This window comes from Artemia sp. Qi Xiang Cuo, chromosome 2 (assembly GCF_049724085.1).
Source record: "Artemia sp. Qi Xiang Cuo chromosome 2, ASM4972408v1, whole genome shotgun sequence".
Classification (NCBI taxonomy): Eukaryota; Metazoa; Arthropoda; class Branchiopoda; order Anostraca; family Artemiidae; genus Artemia; species Artemia sp. Qi Xiang Cuo.
Window position 1 is genome coordinate 7,871,986 of NC_142795.1, and position 18,435 is coordinate 7,890,420.

The 18,435-nt window shown below is 36.8% G+C and overlaps 1 protein-coding gene across 1 annotated transcript in view; it reads right to left on the bottom strand.

Moving 5' to 3' along the window:
- Positions 1 to 18,435, bottom strand: part of LOC148954863 (uncharacterized) — a 35,597-nt gene that overhangs the window by 4,123 nt on the left and 13,039 nt on the right. The gene's annotated exons all lie outside the window — the stretch shown is intronic.

An 18,435-nucleotide genomic window follows, 5' to 3' on the forward strand; every position in this document is an offset into this window, starting at 1 on the left:
TGCAAATCTATAGCCCAAATTTATTTCTAAAGTAACGAAGAAACTAACAAAACAGGTGTGTTCTCGGGTTTTACAGATCGTAAACTTGAGTGAGTGGCACACAATACACAAGTACCAAAATTCCTCTCCCCAACGGAAATTAAGAAAATAAAAATCAAATAAAAATCTCAAATTTGGAAAGCCTTATTTTCCAAAGGGGGGGGGTATTTTCCGCGGGGGTATTTTCTGTGGGGGGGTATTTTCCGGGGGGTAATCTCCGGTGGGGTAAACGCCTAGAACCACTCATACTTACATCAGGCAACTCCAGCCAAAGGTCAAGCAGGGAGATAAAATTAAGTGATATACATCCAGATTATAATTCAAGTGGTATCTGTAGCAGGGTTGCCAACTGCCGACAAAAAGAGTGCAAATCAAGGCCGAAAAATAGCCTAGGGAATTTTGCTAAAGAAAAAAAGTACAAGCCAAAAGATTTGCGCGCAGCCCCTCTCACTGTTCTGACCGCTCTTACGTCACTTTTAAATAATTATAAGTTATTTTGTGATCAATTAAACATATTCTTTTAAATTTTTCAAATGTGTTTAAAATAAAGTCAGGAGGGCTTCATATTGAAATCAACCTCTAAATAAGGATTTAGATAACAATTATTATTGTTTTTATAGCTAAAGGTAACGCTCTGCTAGAAGTTTGCATGTGTTAATTTTGATTGCTTGGATCTTTAACTGAACTATAGTTGACTTCAAATGTTTATATTTATTTATTTATTTATTAATCCACATAACGGTAAGCTAAAAAGCTTATAGTACTAATACAATATATAATATAATGAAAGGCAAAACAAACGTATAAATTGGAAAGGCACTTGTGCAAAACTAGCTATCAACAAACATATTCTTAAACGATTCAACTGATCCGGCTTCAACAACTACTGGCGGTAAATTATTCCAAGAGTCTGTGACCTTTTTAACAAATGAATTGTGTCCAATTTTCCAATGGGTTCTTGGTGGATAAATTTTATAAGGATGCAGTCGTGTCAAGTGGTAGTGGCTGAATTCGAAATTTTTTTTTACCTCAATATTGTCCACGCCTTTGATTATTTTGAATGCGTTTATGAGGTCGGTACGGCGACGTCGGAAATGCAGTGAAGGAATTTGGAGCCTAGTTAGTCTTTGTGTGTAAGGAAGGTGTTTCAAATGAGGGATCATTTTTGTTGCCCGCCTCTGAATCTTTTCAACTCGGTGCTCGTCTGTTACATTCAGAGGAAACCAAACAGAAGTACTATATTCAACAACTGGCCGAACAAATGATTTATAAAGTAACATAAAATTCTTAAGATTAAACTTCCTGAAGTTCCGTTTTAAAGCGAGGAGTTGGTAACTTGCATTTCTTACTACAGTCGAAACATGTCTATCAAATTTTAAATGTGTATCAAATTGAACACCAAGGTTGCGTACAAATTCTTCTGACGGTATATGTGAGCCAGATAGGGAGTATGCACGGCTGGGCTGATATTTATTCCCGTAATTAAGCATTGCACATTTTGATTCATTTACAAACATCGAATTAGGCTCGCACCATCGTTATATTGAATCAAGATCTTCTTGAAGCATAGGCTCATCATCGGTAGTTAATATTGGTCGGTAAATTTTAGCATCATCAGCAAACAACTTCACTGACAAATGACGAACACAAGATGGTAAATCATTGATGAAAATACAGAAGAGTATAGGGCCCAAGCAACTACCCTGGGGTATCCCACTCAGGACATCAATTGATTGAGATGCTGCTTCACCGACAACTACCTGTTGAGACCTACCACGCAAATAATCAGCAATCCAATCAACAGTTCTTACACCAATATTATAGAGTCGACATTTTCAACTAGTTGTGACACTGAAACTTTGTCAAAAGCTTTGGCGAGGTCTATCTAAATGCAATCAAATGGTATGCCAAGATCAGCATAATGCTGAAAATCAACAATAACTTCCATAAGTTGAGTGTTGCAAGACCTTCTCTTACGAAAACCATGCTGAGCAGGATTCCAAAGATTATTTTCATCAAAATAAGTTTGGATTCTTGCAACAATCAGCTTTTCCATAACCCCGCAAAATATAGATGGGATGCAAATCGGACGGTAATTTTTAAAATCTGATTTTAGACCGGCTTTGTGTAGGGGTTTAACCATCACCTTCTTCCAACCTGAGAGACAGGAACCTGTCGCCAAGGCCTTATTGTGCAGAAACGTAAGCAGTTGTGCAATTACATCAGCAATCTGCATTATCATAGTGTTAGGAAATCCATCTATATCTGGGGACTTAGATGTATCAAGCTTTTTAAGTATTTGATGAACCTCTGCAACACTAAAGTCTATATCATTACATGATAAAGTCCCACTTTGTATTCCCTGAACTAAATCTTGGTCATGATGTGTCTGGTTAGGTGTAACAAAAACTGATGCAAAAGTTTCATTAAATATGCATGCTTTATCAAAATCATCATCAATTTTTTGTTGTGTAACCGGATGCGTGAATGTGCAGTTAATCGGTGAAAAGTTCGGCTTGTTTCTATTTACATATTTCCAAAACTGCTTTGGGCAAGTTTTGCTCGACTGAATAATGTGTGATTCCACTGCTTCCCTATTCGCTCTTAAAAACTTTGTGGCCCTGTTCCTAGCACATTTATACAATGACCACGTGTCATCATCCTGATTCATAGAACTTGATTTTTGCGAAATCTTTTGTTCAATTTTTTGTTTAGTGTAAGATCTCCAAAGATGATTTTTTTTTCCTGGATTGACTTGAGTATATGTCTAGGTAGTTTTGGTCTCTTCCTTTGGCCAGAATATTTTTTTAATCAAAGGGACAAATCTATCCCTACATTCTATCAATGCCTGTTTAAAGAATTCAAATGCAACGTCAGGCGCCACTTTTCCTTTCTGCAGCTCATCCGTGATATTCAAAGACACAAGGAATTCCCTCATTGACTGATAATCAGCCTTAGCATAATCATACCTACGAGAATCAGTATTTTCTCGCTGGACAAACGTATTCATAGTAATTTGAATTACAGAATGGTCACTTTATCCTAGTGAAGAAAACATTTCCAAGCCTAAAATATCATCAACATGTTTCGTAATTACTAAATCCAATATTGAGGGAATAGAATCGCCTCTTCCCCGCGTGGGGCTATTTACATGTTGGTGCAAAAACAAATCATCAAGTCTATCTAAAAAAGTCTGTTCATACGACTCAACTGGCTGACTTGTGCTCAGCGTCTGCCAATCAATATTGAGGAGGTTGAAATCACCCACCACAAGTAATTTGTGACTATTTTTCACAAAATAAGTCAAACAATTCAAAATATTGCCATCATTTACACAACTAGGTGGACCAAGTGTTGGGCTCCTCTAAGAAGCAGCAAGACGCAGATAATTATTCAGCGAAGGTAACTTAGTATCAACTACAAGGCACTCAGAAACCAAATCAAAAATGGGGTTAACAATCTCACTGAACTTAACGGATGTATGAACATAAATGCATATCCCTCCTTTTGTTTGTTTATTAAACACTAAACTATAATCAGTTAGATGCTGAAAGTAAGCTAATGGGTCATTACAATGTTTTGGCAAAACTTCAGTTACAACAACCACATGTGGCACACGGACCCGCTTTAACTCACTAAATTCTTCCCATTTAGTAGACAATCAGTCAGCATCAGTATAAACCACTTGCAGATTTTCCCTCGGACATCTCAAATCCGGCTTGGCGACGAAAAGGCTTCTCGTGAACTAATTCCGGTCCGTTTTTGCGTGTCTTGATCTTCCAACTGCCCTCTCCGGCTGCAATTTTCTCATTCAGCTTTTTTTTTAGAACATCATACTTCTTCTTATCGATTAACTCTGCTTCACTTTTTTCATGAGAAACTCGAAAATTTGGTATTTTAGTTTTAAGAGCATCTTGTTTACTCACTAAGAAGATGGCGGCCAAATCGCGATCAAACGGGTACTTGGATATCATTTTTATCAGCCTACTTTTATTAACTTGTTTATGACCGAATCTCACAGAAAATGAGTATTTCACAGGGCAATCGCGCAAGAGTTCTTCGTTGATAAGCTTTAAGTCCACCTGATTCTGCAACTTTTGGTTCACTGCAGCGTCTTCTTCTGGGCCAAATAAAATTAGATTCTTCTGTTTTTGTGCAATGTTTCCAAGCTCACGCTGAACCTGGTTAGTATCTTGCACTGGAACTTGGCTCTGCAAGTCTCCGTCAATTTTACCGGAAAGTTCATCGAACAGGCTTTGTTTAGCTTTAGAAACTTTGACTGACACTACGGTGGTAACCTGTTGTTTTAAATCAGCTTGGGAACATTTAGAAGCTATTTCCTGCTCTATTAGGGAAATTTGTTCAGCGAGAGGTTTCAACAGTGACTGGAATTTTGTCTCAAGTTCGTTCTATAAATCTGATTTGAACGTGGCAAGGGAATCAATCACTATTTCAGGAATGATTTCAGGTGTGATATGCTTATCACTATGTTTACACCTAGGGCAGTACCACGTGGATCCCAAACGGTGACTCATTCTAGTAAATAGTTCATATTCGGGATCAGACATGTTGATACATGTGACGCACAACCACAGTTCACAACCGTCGCAAAGGACGGCTTTTCCGTATTCTTCCAGTCCCAATCCACATGTTGAGCATTTATCTACACCTTTTTTGGACGACTGACGAGGACGTTTTGATGCTGTGCTCATATTCGTCACAAAAAAATGTTTTGCTTTTTTGGCTAATTTTGAATCAGCACACGTGGTGGCAACACTGCACTACGAATCTCGGGCACAACTTCGCCAGCGCAACAGTCAATCTCCGGCAACACTGCTCAGATTAAAATTTATTTCCGCCGTGTTTGTATAGTTATGAAGGTCCAGAAAAGAGAAGAGACAGAGGTTTTGAGTATTGTTTTCAATCGCAGTCGATTCACTGATTATTTTCCAGCTGATTGATACCAAAGTCTGTGAAAATCGTATAGCGTTTGCCACAAAAATCAAGTTTATTTCACTTAGAATAAATAGCACATGTTATCACCAGCGTTGCCATATAAAAGTATAGGCCTAATATTTTTCCTCCATTTTGTCCAAATGTTTTGAAAGGAATATAAAAGGTTCAAGTAGCTAGTCATGAATTACAGCTGACTTCACTGTAGTCAAGTCAATTACTGTGCCCTAGCGGCAAAAAACAAAATGGTGTAGCTGCACAAAATAATTCTTCTTCTTCCACTACTGGATTTTCTCCTTCTTGCCTGTTCTTGTAAATTCATCTGCAATTTTTATGCGAAATGAGTAGTTTTCTGGTACATTCCCAGAAAGTGGATTGCTGCTTGTTCGTCGATAGTACAGCTTTGCTTTGAATATATTAACTTTGAGCACATTAATGGATAAGACTAAATGTGAATGAGACAAGAGTTTTGCGAAAGGGGTATTTTAGATCATGTAAATCATGGAAAAAAGGCTTTATGGACGGTGTATTCCAACAACACAGAAGTGCAAATTTAAATTTTCTACTGTATAAAAATCACATCGTCAAAAATCACAAAATCAAAATTAAAATAAAAAATCACATTACATACTGTAAAAAAAAACCTGATCTGTGGTTGCCCTGTTACTTTCACTTTTCTTAATATTCTCAATTTTTTCAGAACGCCAAAGAAGAGGAAGGTCGATCTGTCTCTATAAGCCTGGGATGAAGAAAACATGAAGGCTGCTGTAATGGCTCACCTGAAAGATGGTCTGCCACTCAGATCCACTGCTACACTGTATAATGTTAAGAAGTCAAATCTTTGTTGGTAATGTTGGTCATTTGCTGCCTTATCGGATGAAGAAAAAATGGTGTTTTGCAATGACGAAAATAAAGCATTCACTTCTGAAATGGAAGATTCTTTCGAGTCTTATCTTCTGCTATCATTGCGAATGAACTATGGACTTACGAAAAAACAGTCAAGGAAATTAGCCTGGAAATTTGCAAAGGCAAACAAAGTGGAATCTCCCAAATCATGGGATCAAAATGAAACAGCAGAAGAAGACTGGTATAAGGGGCTCATGAAGAGACATACTAGAATTTCCCAGCACAGGCCGGAAAGCATTAGCCTTCATTGCAACCTTAATTTCAGCCTTGATGCAGTTGCTACATTCTATGAACAAATGGAACAGCTACACTCAAAGTATCATTTCCCAGCTGACCACGTTTATAACATGGATGAAATAGGCTAATCAAATGTTCAATAGAAATTCCTGAAGGTTTTGAGCCCTAAAGGGACCAAGCAACTAGGATGCAACTACATCATAGACAGCGCAATAGCTCTACCTAGGTAAAGAACGATGTTGGCACAATATATTGTTTATTTTTTTATTATTCTAGACCAGGGCACTTCATATCGAAGGAATTGTCGTTGAAAAGACGAAAAGGGCTCATTCAGTTGGAATTGAAGGGGCTTGTGTCTTTTTGAACTGCCGAAAGTGATTAGATGGAGACTAACACCCCTTTCGAGCCCGCCATTTCCCCATATGCATCCAATCAAATTTGAAAATATGTATTTTTTTCTACATAGTTAATTTCCAGATAGAAATTATGTTTTTGAGGAGGACACTCCCCCACAGCCCTCGGGGCAAGTGTTGTAAGTTATGCCCTGGGGGCATATAAGGTTTTTATAGTAAGCTTTGTCGTAGAAACTTCAAAAAGGGCTCATTCGATTGGAAATTTAAAAAGGTAATGACCTTTTTAATAGTTGAAAGTAATTGGAGGCCAACTAACACCCCTCTGACGCCCACCATTTCCCCAAAAACATCTAATAGAAATTTCAAGATAGACATTTCGTTCAACTTAGTTAAAAGTTCCCAAAATTACGTCTTTGAGGATGAAACTCCCCCAACAGCCCTCAGGGCAAGGGTTGTAAGTTATGCTGTGGGGCATATAAGGTTTTTATAGAAAACATTCTCGTAAAAACTTCAAAAAGGCCTCAATTGATTGGAAATTCAAAGAGCTAGTGCCCTTTTTAATAGTTGAAAGTAATTGGAGGGCAACTAACCCCTTCTCTCACGCCCAACATTTCCCCAAACACATGCAATCCAAAATTTTGAGCTATCCATTTTGTTCAGTGTATTTAAAAGTTCTGGAACTTAGGTCTTTAAGGATGATAGCCTCCTCAAACCCGTCAGGGCAAGGGTTGTAAGTTATGCCCTAGGGGCACATAAGGTTTTTATAGAAAGCATTGTCATAGAAACTTAAAAAACAGCTCATTCGGTTGGAAATTGAAAGAAATAATGCCCTTTTTAATTGTCAAAAGTGAATGGAGATCAAACAATCCCCCCCTCACGCCCACCATTTCCCCAAACACATCCAATTAAAATTTTGAGATATGAATTTTGTTCAACATAGTTGAAAGTTCTGGAAATTATGACTTGGAAGATGACAAACCCCTCAGGGCAAAGGTTTTAAGTTATGCCCTGGGGGCATATAACGATTTTATAGAAAGCATTTTCGTAGAAACTTCAAAAAGGGCTCAATTCGATTGGAAATTCAAAGGGCTAGTGCCCTTTTTAATAGTGGAAAGTGATTGGACGGCTACTAACCTCCCTCTCACGCTCACCATTTCCCCTAACACATTAAATCAAAATTTTGAGATAGCCATTTTGTTCAACGTAGTTGAAAATCCTAAAAATTAGGTCTTTAAGGATGAACCCCCCCCCCCCAACCACAGCCTTCAAGGCAATGGTTAGGTTATGCCCTGGGGGCATATAAGGTTTTTTTTTTTAGAAAATGTTGTCGTAGAAACTTCAAAAAGGGCTCATTAAATAGGAAATTGAAAGGACTAGTACCCTTTTAATAGGCTAGTCCAAACTGATTGGAGGGCAACTAAACCCCCTGTCACGCCCACTATTTCCCCAAACACACCCAATCAAAATTTTGAGATAGCCATTTTTACAACATAGTTACAAGTTCTGAATATTATGTCTTCGAAGATGATAACCCCCCCCCACACCCCTCAAGGCAATGAATGTAAGTTATGCCCTGGGGGGCAGATAAGGTTTTTATAGAGGTCGTTGTCATAGAAACTTCAAAAAATGCACATTCAATTGGAACTTGAAAGGGCTAGTGCCCTTTTTAATAATCAAAAGTGATTGGAGGAAAACTAAGACCCCTCCCACGCCCACCATTTCCCCAAACGCAATCAATAAAAAATTTTTGAGATAGACATTTTGTTCAACGTAGTTGAGAGTTCTGGTAATTAGGTCTTTGCCAGAGTTGTCGTATAAACTTCAAAAAGGGCTCATTAAATTGGGAATTGAGAGGGCTAGTGCCCTTATTAATAGTCAAAAGCCGTTGGAGGGCGAATGCCCATCCCCACGCTTATCACTTTCCCAAACCCCTCCGATCAACATTTTAATATAGCCAGTTTTTTTTCAACATAGTTGAAATTATGTATTTGAGGATGACAACCTCCCCTCATAGCTCTGAGGACAAGGGTTGTAAGTTATGCCCTTGGGGCATATAAAGTTTTTATAGAATTTTTTATCGTAGAAGCTTCAAAAAGAGCTCATTCGATTGGAAATTGAGAGAACTGGTGCCTTTTTTATTAGTCGAAAGTGATCAGAGGGCAAATACTCCCCCCCCAAGCCTATCATTTCCCCAAAAACTTCCAATCTAAATTTTGATACAGCCATTTTGTTCAGCCTATTAGAAAGGTCTGGAAATTATCTCTCTGAGGATAACAAATCCTCCCAGCCCTCAGGGCAAGGGCTGTAAGTTAGGCCCTGGGGACATATAGGACTTCGGAGGGGGTTCATTGGATTGGTAATCAGACAATCTAGTGCTCTTTTTAAGAGTCAAAGCGATCAGAGGGCAGCTACTCCCTCCCCCCTACACACACGTCGTATTGTCCTGAAATAGAAATTTTGAGATAGCCATTCTATTCAAAATAGTCTAAATATCATATAACAAGGCTTTTCGAGTTAAAACAAACCCCATAGATGGGGGGCAAGGATTGTAAGTTATGCCCACGGGGTATTTAAGGTTTTTATAGAAGGGGTGGTTGTTTCACTTCAGAAGAGGCTCAGTCTTTCTCCATGAAAAAGACCATGTCGATATAAAACGAACAAAAATTAACAAAAAAAAACTTTCTGCACAAAATAAGTTTTTATAAAATAAAGGAGAGAACTCCATTAAACCAAAAATGAACACAAATAGAATCAAATAATCTACCAAGCATACAACTACCAGAAATCAGTATCAATAAATAAATGAAACCTAAAACAAACAGAAACTAGAATAAGTCAAACTCAAAACGAGCAGAAATTAATATGAGTAGGGTTTGAAACTCTATGCTTTCTAAAAGCCAAAATATAATTTGTACTATACTAAACAAATTCTTTTAAATGTTTTCACTTTTATAACTTTAAGAAATCAAAAATTAATTAAGATTTTAAGGAATAAATATCAGCATATGTATATTGAACTGACAATGGACATTTTTTTTGGTAAATTCATTTGATTTTTTCAGTGAAGTACAAATCATATTCTGGCTTTTAGAAAGCATAGAGTTTAGAGCCCTGCTCAGATTAACTTCTGCTCGTTTTGAGTTTGACTTATTTTAATTTCTGTTTTTTTTTAGGTTTCAGTTATTTATTGATACTGATTTGTGGTAGTTATATGCGTGGTAGTTATATGCTTGGTAGATTTATGATTCTATTTTTGTTCATTTTTGGTGTAATGGAGTTCTTTACTTTTTTTTGAAAAACTTTTTTGCCCAAAATATTTTTTGATTAATCACAGGAAAGAGGGAAACTAGTCACAATGGTCGGAACTATCAATGCAATGGACTGATGATTTGAAAACTCAATGGAACATTGATTTTGAATTAAAATCAAGTTGCCATCAAGCCGTGGCTAATTGAAGAAAAAGCCAAGACAGATAGTCTGAGTGAGGGACATTACTGGCATAAACCTTTTTCAGGATTGTATGAAAATGATGTCATTTCCACTTGTTGATAGATAGTCTATCATCTATCCATCCTAGGGCAGAACTGAGGTAGACAGTCATAGAACTAAGAGATGACTGAGATTTTTGGGTTGACTCATCATGAACAATGTTGACTGGACTTGTATGCGACGGGGGAAGGGGGAGGGGGCTGAATTTGCTTGGACTCACACGCGAACGAGTGACCTAAGTCCATTAGACCTGCCTGCTTAGAGTCTCGGGAGGAATAATGTTTTAGGATTGACACATGACCAACAAGTCCCCTGGACTCGCAGGCAAATAGGGAGACCTATAGTTTTTCAAGTATTTTGGTAAATGGCAGGAGTCTTTCATCTAGTCTTTTCTAGAACTTTCTTTCTAAAAAATCTTTTATCTAGAACTTTACCTTGTTTATCTGTTGGAAATTAAATCAAATACACGCTTGATAACTTTAATTAATTCTATGAGGTTACTATACAAACGCAATCCAGTATAAGGAATTTCCCTCTTTTGGCACTCTCTTAATGGTTGTCAGTGTCTAGTTATTTAGTTATGTTTCTTGGAATCATGTATGTAGGTGTTGTTTCTAGAATTGGTCAAGTCTGTTTTTGAAGCTATTAATTGTATTGGCTTTGACTACTGAATCAGGGACAAAATACCAATCATCTGTAGCTTGGATGCTCTAAAAGTCTGTTCTGGGTTTACTTGAAACTGTTGGTTTAAATATTTTTTAGGGGGGGGGGGCTCTTGTGGATAGAAGTCTAGCAGGCTGAAAATACTTTTTAAAGCTGAGTTTTTCCAATTTATTACTTGCTTTATATGTTTGCATTATTATTATTATTCATTCAATGCCCATCAAAAAAAGGAACAATGGACAGAGTAATCACTAAAGATAACAAAAAGAGAGAGAAAAAAAGAAAGGATGGACAAAAACATACAATTGAAAATTCTAATACATGACAAAAGAAAACTCTTCATTACATACATTACATTAATACAAACAAACAATTGATAACAAATCGACGACCATGGATGATGAAAAGTTCTTTGAAAACGGGATAGAAATTTATTAATACTAATATTTAGGTCTGCAAGCTTATAATAAATGGATAATTTTATGGTTTCTTGTCCAAGGAGACAAATGTAAAAGATACTTTGCAAATCTGAAGAAGATTGATCATAGGTGCTATTAATCAGTAACTGTAAAAGTTTCCAATAAGGAGCAATTTAAAGCAGATGTGGAAGAACTGTGGTGTTGTAGACGGTTGCTAGAAGGTAATGGTTGAAGCATAGTTTGCTTTTTATGACTCCAGCATCAGAAATAGTAATTTTACGCTCAACATGAAAAATCAGCAGACAACATGTGTGGCCAATAGATAAGGGAATTCGAAGGCCCAGGTATGCAATATGGTCTGCAGGTGTGATAAGAGAACCGTCCAGATTTAGGAGAGAAGTAGAGGGATTTTGTCAATTGAAAAGGACGACTTCAATTTTCTCAGGATTAAAGGACAGTCCAATGTTTGAATACTCATTTCTGAGGATTTTGAAATTCTGCTCAATGCAATGGATTGCACGGCTGAGATTCGAGATGTCATCAGCATAACAAATAAGAGAAACATTGATTCCCCTAAGAATGCAAGAAGGATGACATTTTGCCTGAGCGTCCAGGATACTATTATTGAACAGGGTTAGGGAAGTGATAGCTCCTTGTCTAGTCCCTTTCTTAACAGGGATCAGGTATTGAAGAATAACAGGCATATTTGAGGGATTTGAAGAGTTTGGCCTTACATGAGAATTATTGCAATGGTATTGGGATTGATGAAGAGCCGACTGCAGGGGTAGACAGGATTGGAGTTTTAAACGCACTCTAAGATTCCTATATAAATCCCTGAGAACATGGACAACTGAAGGGTTGACGCCTTGCTTTGCCATATGAAGAAGCATGGATGAATGAATTAAGGAATCGAAAGCACGTTTAACGTCATGTCCAGCGAAGATCAGACTTCTCCAAAGATTCTCGGAGATCAGACTTCTCCGAGCGAAGATCTCCCGAAGATTCAGTGTTGGCAAGGGCAGTAAAAACTGCTGTAAGAGCATAATAACATCCAAGATTAGCCTGAAAACCAAACTGATATGGGGAAACGTAACATTTCAGTCTTAGTTCATCAACAAAAAGGAGCTCGAAAAGCTTGCAGAGCATAGTAGAGATGGTGATGGGACATAAGGAGGAACATTACGACTCAGATTTTCCTATTCTGGGAGTCGGAGTCAAATCACCAATGCAGAACAAGGAAGGGACAATACCTGTATCAAATTTAATTTGCATGAGAAGGCTGAGGTGACGCACCAGTACACAACTTCCGTTAATGATGTGCAGAGTGCTCAAATTTTTTATCCAACAAGACGCTTTCTTTTTGAGTCGGGATATGGCTTTTATGACAGCATCAAAAGTAACAACAAAACCAAGGTCAGGAGATTCATTAATAAAGTTGTAAAGCTTGTCACAAAATTGTAACTCTAAAACAGGATCAGGCTCAGAAAATTCATTTGAAAAATGGGATACCCATTTGGATAAAGGAATGTCATTTGGGTCTGACAAACTGGAGGAGATGCTATGAGGTAATAGCTTCCACGGTAGATCAGGTGAATTCTTGACCTTCTTGGAATAAAGTGTTTGCATTTTAGATCAATGAGGGGCAAGTTCCTTAGCAAAACATTTTTTTATGCTTTTATCAATTCATTGACTATTCCTTGACAGGGGTACAGGCAATCTCTCCATTATATGTACCAAAACTTAGCCTGGTCACAAGCTTCAGACAGTGCTATATTTTCTGACCACCCAGGAACTTGGGTGCCAATTCGAATTTTTCTAAGAGCTTCTGCCCTTTTTTCCGCACACAAAAGTGCATACCAGATTTCTGCAGAATAGATATCAAGAGTTAATCTAACTTTATTAATGTTTTTAATAGAAGACCTTTACAGAAGATGAAATAGAACCCGGATCCTGTTAAGGATACAATCAGAAGTTTTGATGTATGGTACTGAGATGTGTCGATTTTTTTCCAATTGCAACAAGTATACCACTTATGCCGGTGAACAATATGAGCCTGTAACACTTGAATCTGAGAAGCTTCTCATTTAAAACTAGAAGCAATAGGAAGGTAATCTGAAACTTGAAATTTAGAAAATACCTCATCACAAAGTATATCAAGATTATACAAAACAACGAGGTCAAGATTAGATGTGCAAGAGGAAGAATGAATGTAAGTAAACCTAGCGGATTTCTATTGAACATTAAAATCATCACCAAATATTCCATATAGTAAAGAAGCATGGACAGAAGCTGAAGACAAACTGCAATTTAAATCAAAATCACATACAATCAAACATGGGATTTTCAGTTTAAGGCCATCACAAAGACAAGAGCTAAGTTTACTAACTGCTAATGCAAAATTTCCCTCTGAATCTTTATCTTTGTAATATGTGGGTAAGAACATATTTATTAATAAACACTCACCTACTCAAACAACTAAAAAACTATCACTATATAAGAAAACACTAGAATTAAAGATTCAATGCTAAATAAGTAGCAATACCACCAGAAGCTCTGCCTTTAGAAGAACTATGATTAGCTGGAACTGATAAAGTTTTAAACCTGGCACTAATGTTCAGTATGCCAAGGCTGTGGTTAGTTAGGAAATGTTCCTGTAAACACAGAATATCATGATTATGAAGAATACTCTCAAGAATGGCTCTTTTGTTAATAAGAACACCATTAATGTTCCAAGATAGAAAGCAAATATCCATTCATCTACTTATCTACCCATTTATTGGTTTGATCATTGCCAGGGCATTTGATACTGTAACATTTATGACAAGACACTTTAAATTTAATGCAGAACATGTTCCAAACACATTGATCATCCCTGGTGGAAGAGTGCTCTGTTCTGCATTCTTACAATCAGCAGCAATATGTCCTTGTTGATGGCATCTGAAACAGCGCCTGGGTATGAATATGAATTCCTGGACAGCTAACTTCTCATAACACACCTTTACAGAATTTTTCAAAAACAAACCAAGATAACTCTGTTATTCAAAGTAAATCTTGTAGACACATGACTTGCCACACTGCAAAGCTTTGATGCATTTTGGAATAATTTTCTCTAGATATTTTTTGTTCATTTCTGGTATGCCTTTTATTACACCAATGAAGGTGGGAGATTTAACAGAGGCTAATAGGCCAGGTTGGGACTTCTTCATCTGGTCAGCAATTGAAAAGGCAGCAGGTTTAGATAAGATTAAATAAAAAAAAAACAAGTTTTTTTAACTAGGGGCGAAAGTAAGGAGCGACATTAAAAATTAAAACGAACAGAAATTATTAAGTATATGAAAGGGGCTGTCCCCTCCTCAACGCCTAGCTCTTTAGGCTAAAGTTTTTTATTATTTTAAACAATAAAGTTGTGTGACAGAGTCAAACTTTAGCGTAAAGAGTGAGGCGTTGAGGAGGGGACAGCCCCTTTCATATACGGACTACTTTCTGTTCATTTTAAGTTTTAATGTCGTTCCTTACTCTCAGTTAAAAAAAACTAGTTTTTTTATTTAATTTCTGAACGTTTTTGAATTAATGCAGCTTGTTTTATAGATCATGTAACAGGAGTGGGTAGAATCGAATTAGAATATAAAATTTACTCGCTTGGTCCTATTGGCTTTCTCGAAATTTTGTCCTGGCGTAACTTATAGGTGAACTTACGTAACGAACTTCTATATTCGTATGTTTTCATTACGTATATTAGGCAGTTTACCCCCAGTCAATACCTCGCTCTTTACGCTAAAGTTCGAATTTGTTCGAATCACAAACTCCTGAATCACAAAGGTTGGTTAATTAGAATAAATAGCTCTTTTGAAAGTACTAAAAAAAAACTTTATCGTAAAGAGCGAGGTATTGACTAGGGGGCAAACCCCATCATATAAGTAATAATTTTTGTTCGTTTTAAGTTTTAATGTTGCTCCTTACTTTCAACTGAAAAAACTTTTTTTTTTATTTAATTCCTGATCGCTTTTTTAAACAATGCTGGGAAATCCGGCGCCCCCTTCATAAGAATATCCCTTCGCCCACGGAAATATCTTCCATGGAAAGATCCTCCCCCAACCTCCCCCCCCCCAACCATAAAATAATCCCTCCTGAAACGTCTGTATACTTCCCATTTACCAATACTATATGAACAATGGGCAAAGTTCATAAGTTACAGCCGTTCCCCCGGGAACTGTGGGGGATTAAGTCATCCTTAAAGACATATTTATTAGATTTTCGACTATGTTGAACAAAATGGATATATAAAAATTTTGATCGGGTGACTTCGGGGAAAAATGAGCGTGGGAGGGGGCCAAGTTGCCCTCCAGTTTTTTTGGTCACTTAAAAAGGGCACTAGAACTTTTAGTTTCCGTTCAAATAAGCCCCCTTATGATATTCTAGAAGCACTGGGTCGACACGATAACCCCTGGGAAAAAAAATAATAAAAAAATAAACACGCATCCGTGATCTTTCTTCTAGCAAAAAAAGTAAAACAATTCCCATTTTTTAAACAAGAACTTGGAACTTCTACAGTAGTGTTCTCTGTTATAGTGAACCTGACGATTTGATTTTTAATTAGGTGTTGTAATGTCTAGAAGGTTTCCCCCTTTTTTCCAACACAAGGAATGTTTTCTTAGACGCCTAGATTTTGATCAGTAAAACAAAACTTGACAATATTTCTATGTTTGAAATTAGAATAATATTCCCATTCTTTTGATGTATCTATTGGTATCAAAATTACGGTTTTTAGAGTTTTGGTTACTATTGAGCCGGGTCGCTCCTTACTTACAGTTAGTTACAACGAACTGTTTGATAAGATAAGATATTTGCTTCAAAAATCTCTATCACAAGCCCAAAAAGGGCCGAATTCGGACTTCAGACTCGACAATATTAATGGTTGCACTAAAACTGGCAAAAATGCAAAAAACAACAACAAAAAAGAAAAATCATAATGAACAACCATTTAAAAGTCAATAATTACACTGTAAAAAGTCAATTAAAAAAGTTAAAAAGATAAAACCTGTCAAACTAAACTTACACAAATACAAATCAGAACATGGCCTATACAACAAATGCCTAGGCTTTTTAACCATATGATTGAAAAAGAAAACTTTTTTTATTGTTGAAAAAAGAAACACCTCCAAACTCTAAGTATATTTCATTGGGTAAGAACACTTAAACTATACTGAGGTTGTTTTGGGTAAGAATTCTTACTAAAGGTTTAGGGAAAACTGTCATAACATCGATAAAAAATCCGTCAGAACCACTAACCATCACAACATCGACTGTCATAACATTGACACGTCAGTTCATCGACAGTCACAATCGCTACCCGTCAGAACGTCGACAGTCATAACATCTAAAATCTTAAAACTTTAGTTTTTTGGGGTTAAGGGCGGAAAGGTACCTAGGTTAGGTTATGTATTTAATATATGCTATGCTTTATTATCTCACACATGTGAAAATGTCAGATGCGACTTGTAGGCGCAACAAGCGAAATTTGAATACGACTCAGCAAACCGTTTTTAAATGTTCAAAACACACTTTGATCCTCCTGATCTACATCATCGTGCTGACCCGCCCTTTGGGAACGCTTAGCAAAGGCTTTTGGGCAATTACCTCAGATATATTTCCTCAGATATATTTCATTACAGATACGACTTTTAGGCATAATTATAAGGGATAACGAATTATAACGTATTATAAGGGACATAAAAGAAGGGGGGGCAAAATAAGCAAATAAATACAAACAAGAACGAGACATAAATACATATAAATTAAAATGAGCACTAAACAAGTGTCAATAATTCAACTACACGAAGTCAATATAAGAGTTGAAAAGATAAAAACTGGTCAAGAAATAGGGGGGAGTGGACAAAAATAAATAAACAAGCAACAAAAAAGAGAACGAAATATAAAATATATAAGAATTATAGGGGGAACTAAAACAAAAAATAGAAGGTACAAGCAAATGAGTGCAAGAACCTGGGCGGCACCAACAGCTTAAAAAAAAAAAAAAAAAAAAAAAAAAAAAAAAAACTAGTGGGACATTTTATTCATTTTTTCTGTAACGAAGGGGACAAAAGTTCTTTCGTATCTGGAAGTAACGCAGCGAATGGGGGAAAACAGGGATGGGCTCAGAAACAGCTTGAGGCGGCCGTAATCTGGAGGGGGAATGACTTTTGAGGAAAATACTTCCCATCCGAGGGTTTGTTATTGCATTTTTTGCAAAAAGACGGCACAATGAAACCCTCCTACGCTCAAGGGTTTCCAGACTAGATTTTTTTAGGAACAGAGAGTATGGCACCTTGCCTTCTTTGAAAATTATTCGCAAAGCTCTTTTTTGAATTGATTTGATTTTTTGCGATTCTTCGCGAGAGATACCAGGGTGCCAAACTCAGACAGGGAAACAGTGGGTAAAGAAGTGGAAAGGGCTCCTGTTGGTGATTGGTCGGATAGATTGGTCGGTGATTGGTCGGTGATTGGCTGGAAGGCTCTGGACAATGGAAACAAGTAATTTATTTAGATTATTGGCAGTAATATCAGGGGACTCGGGTAGATTGAAGTTAAGCTGTTCAAGTCTCCTGCCATACAGCTTTTTAACCTCGAAACACCAATTTTATAGGGGAAACATTATTTAACCTTGTTTTTGAAGTACAATCTATCCAATTTATAAATTTCTCTTTTAATTGATTTTTTTAGCTTACTTGCTTCGTCCGGTTTACTATTTCTGAAAAGCTTCAACTTGGTTGTAATGAGCTTTTTTTTTAGTTTAGTTAATAAAGGGTTTATCCCTGGAACACTTTTTAAATTTTTTTCAGGGAAACAAATATGATATTTATCAATTAGCTTTTTGTGGAACGTAGCCATTTTCTCATCAAGATTTTTTAAACTATAAATATCGGACCAATCTTCAGTATTCAGCCACATACCAAAATAAAGAAGACCAGGATTTTGAAGGGGGCCATAAGTGCCATAAGTTGTTGAGAAAGAATGCTTAAAATTTGAGGAGGGGGATAAAGGAATCGAAAGATGATAACTCTCACCTAAGGGAGGCAAAGCTGAGGGAGGGCTGTAAAAGTTATACATATTAGTTAAAATAACATCAAGAGAGGTATTTCCCCGAGTCGTTGGTATTTTAACAATTTGCTTAACATTAATTGAGGAGCAAAAAGAATCCATTTTAAGGTCATTGGCATCGCCAACTAAAAAAAGACCCGCATTGGGGTACTTAGAATAATAAAATCCGCACTTGTCTGCAATTGCTGGATGAATTTACGTTTTGACTCGATATTTTGATCTGGGGAGTAATAGAAAACAGCTATTGCAATAATATTGAATGGAAGAGGGCGAACTTT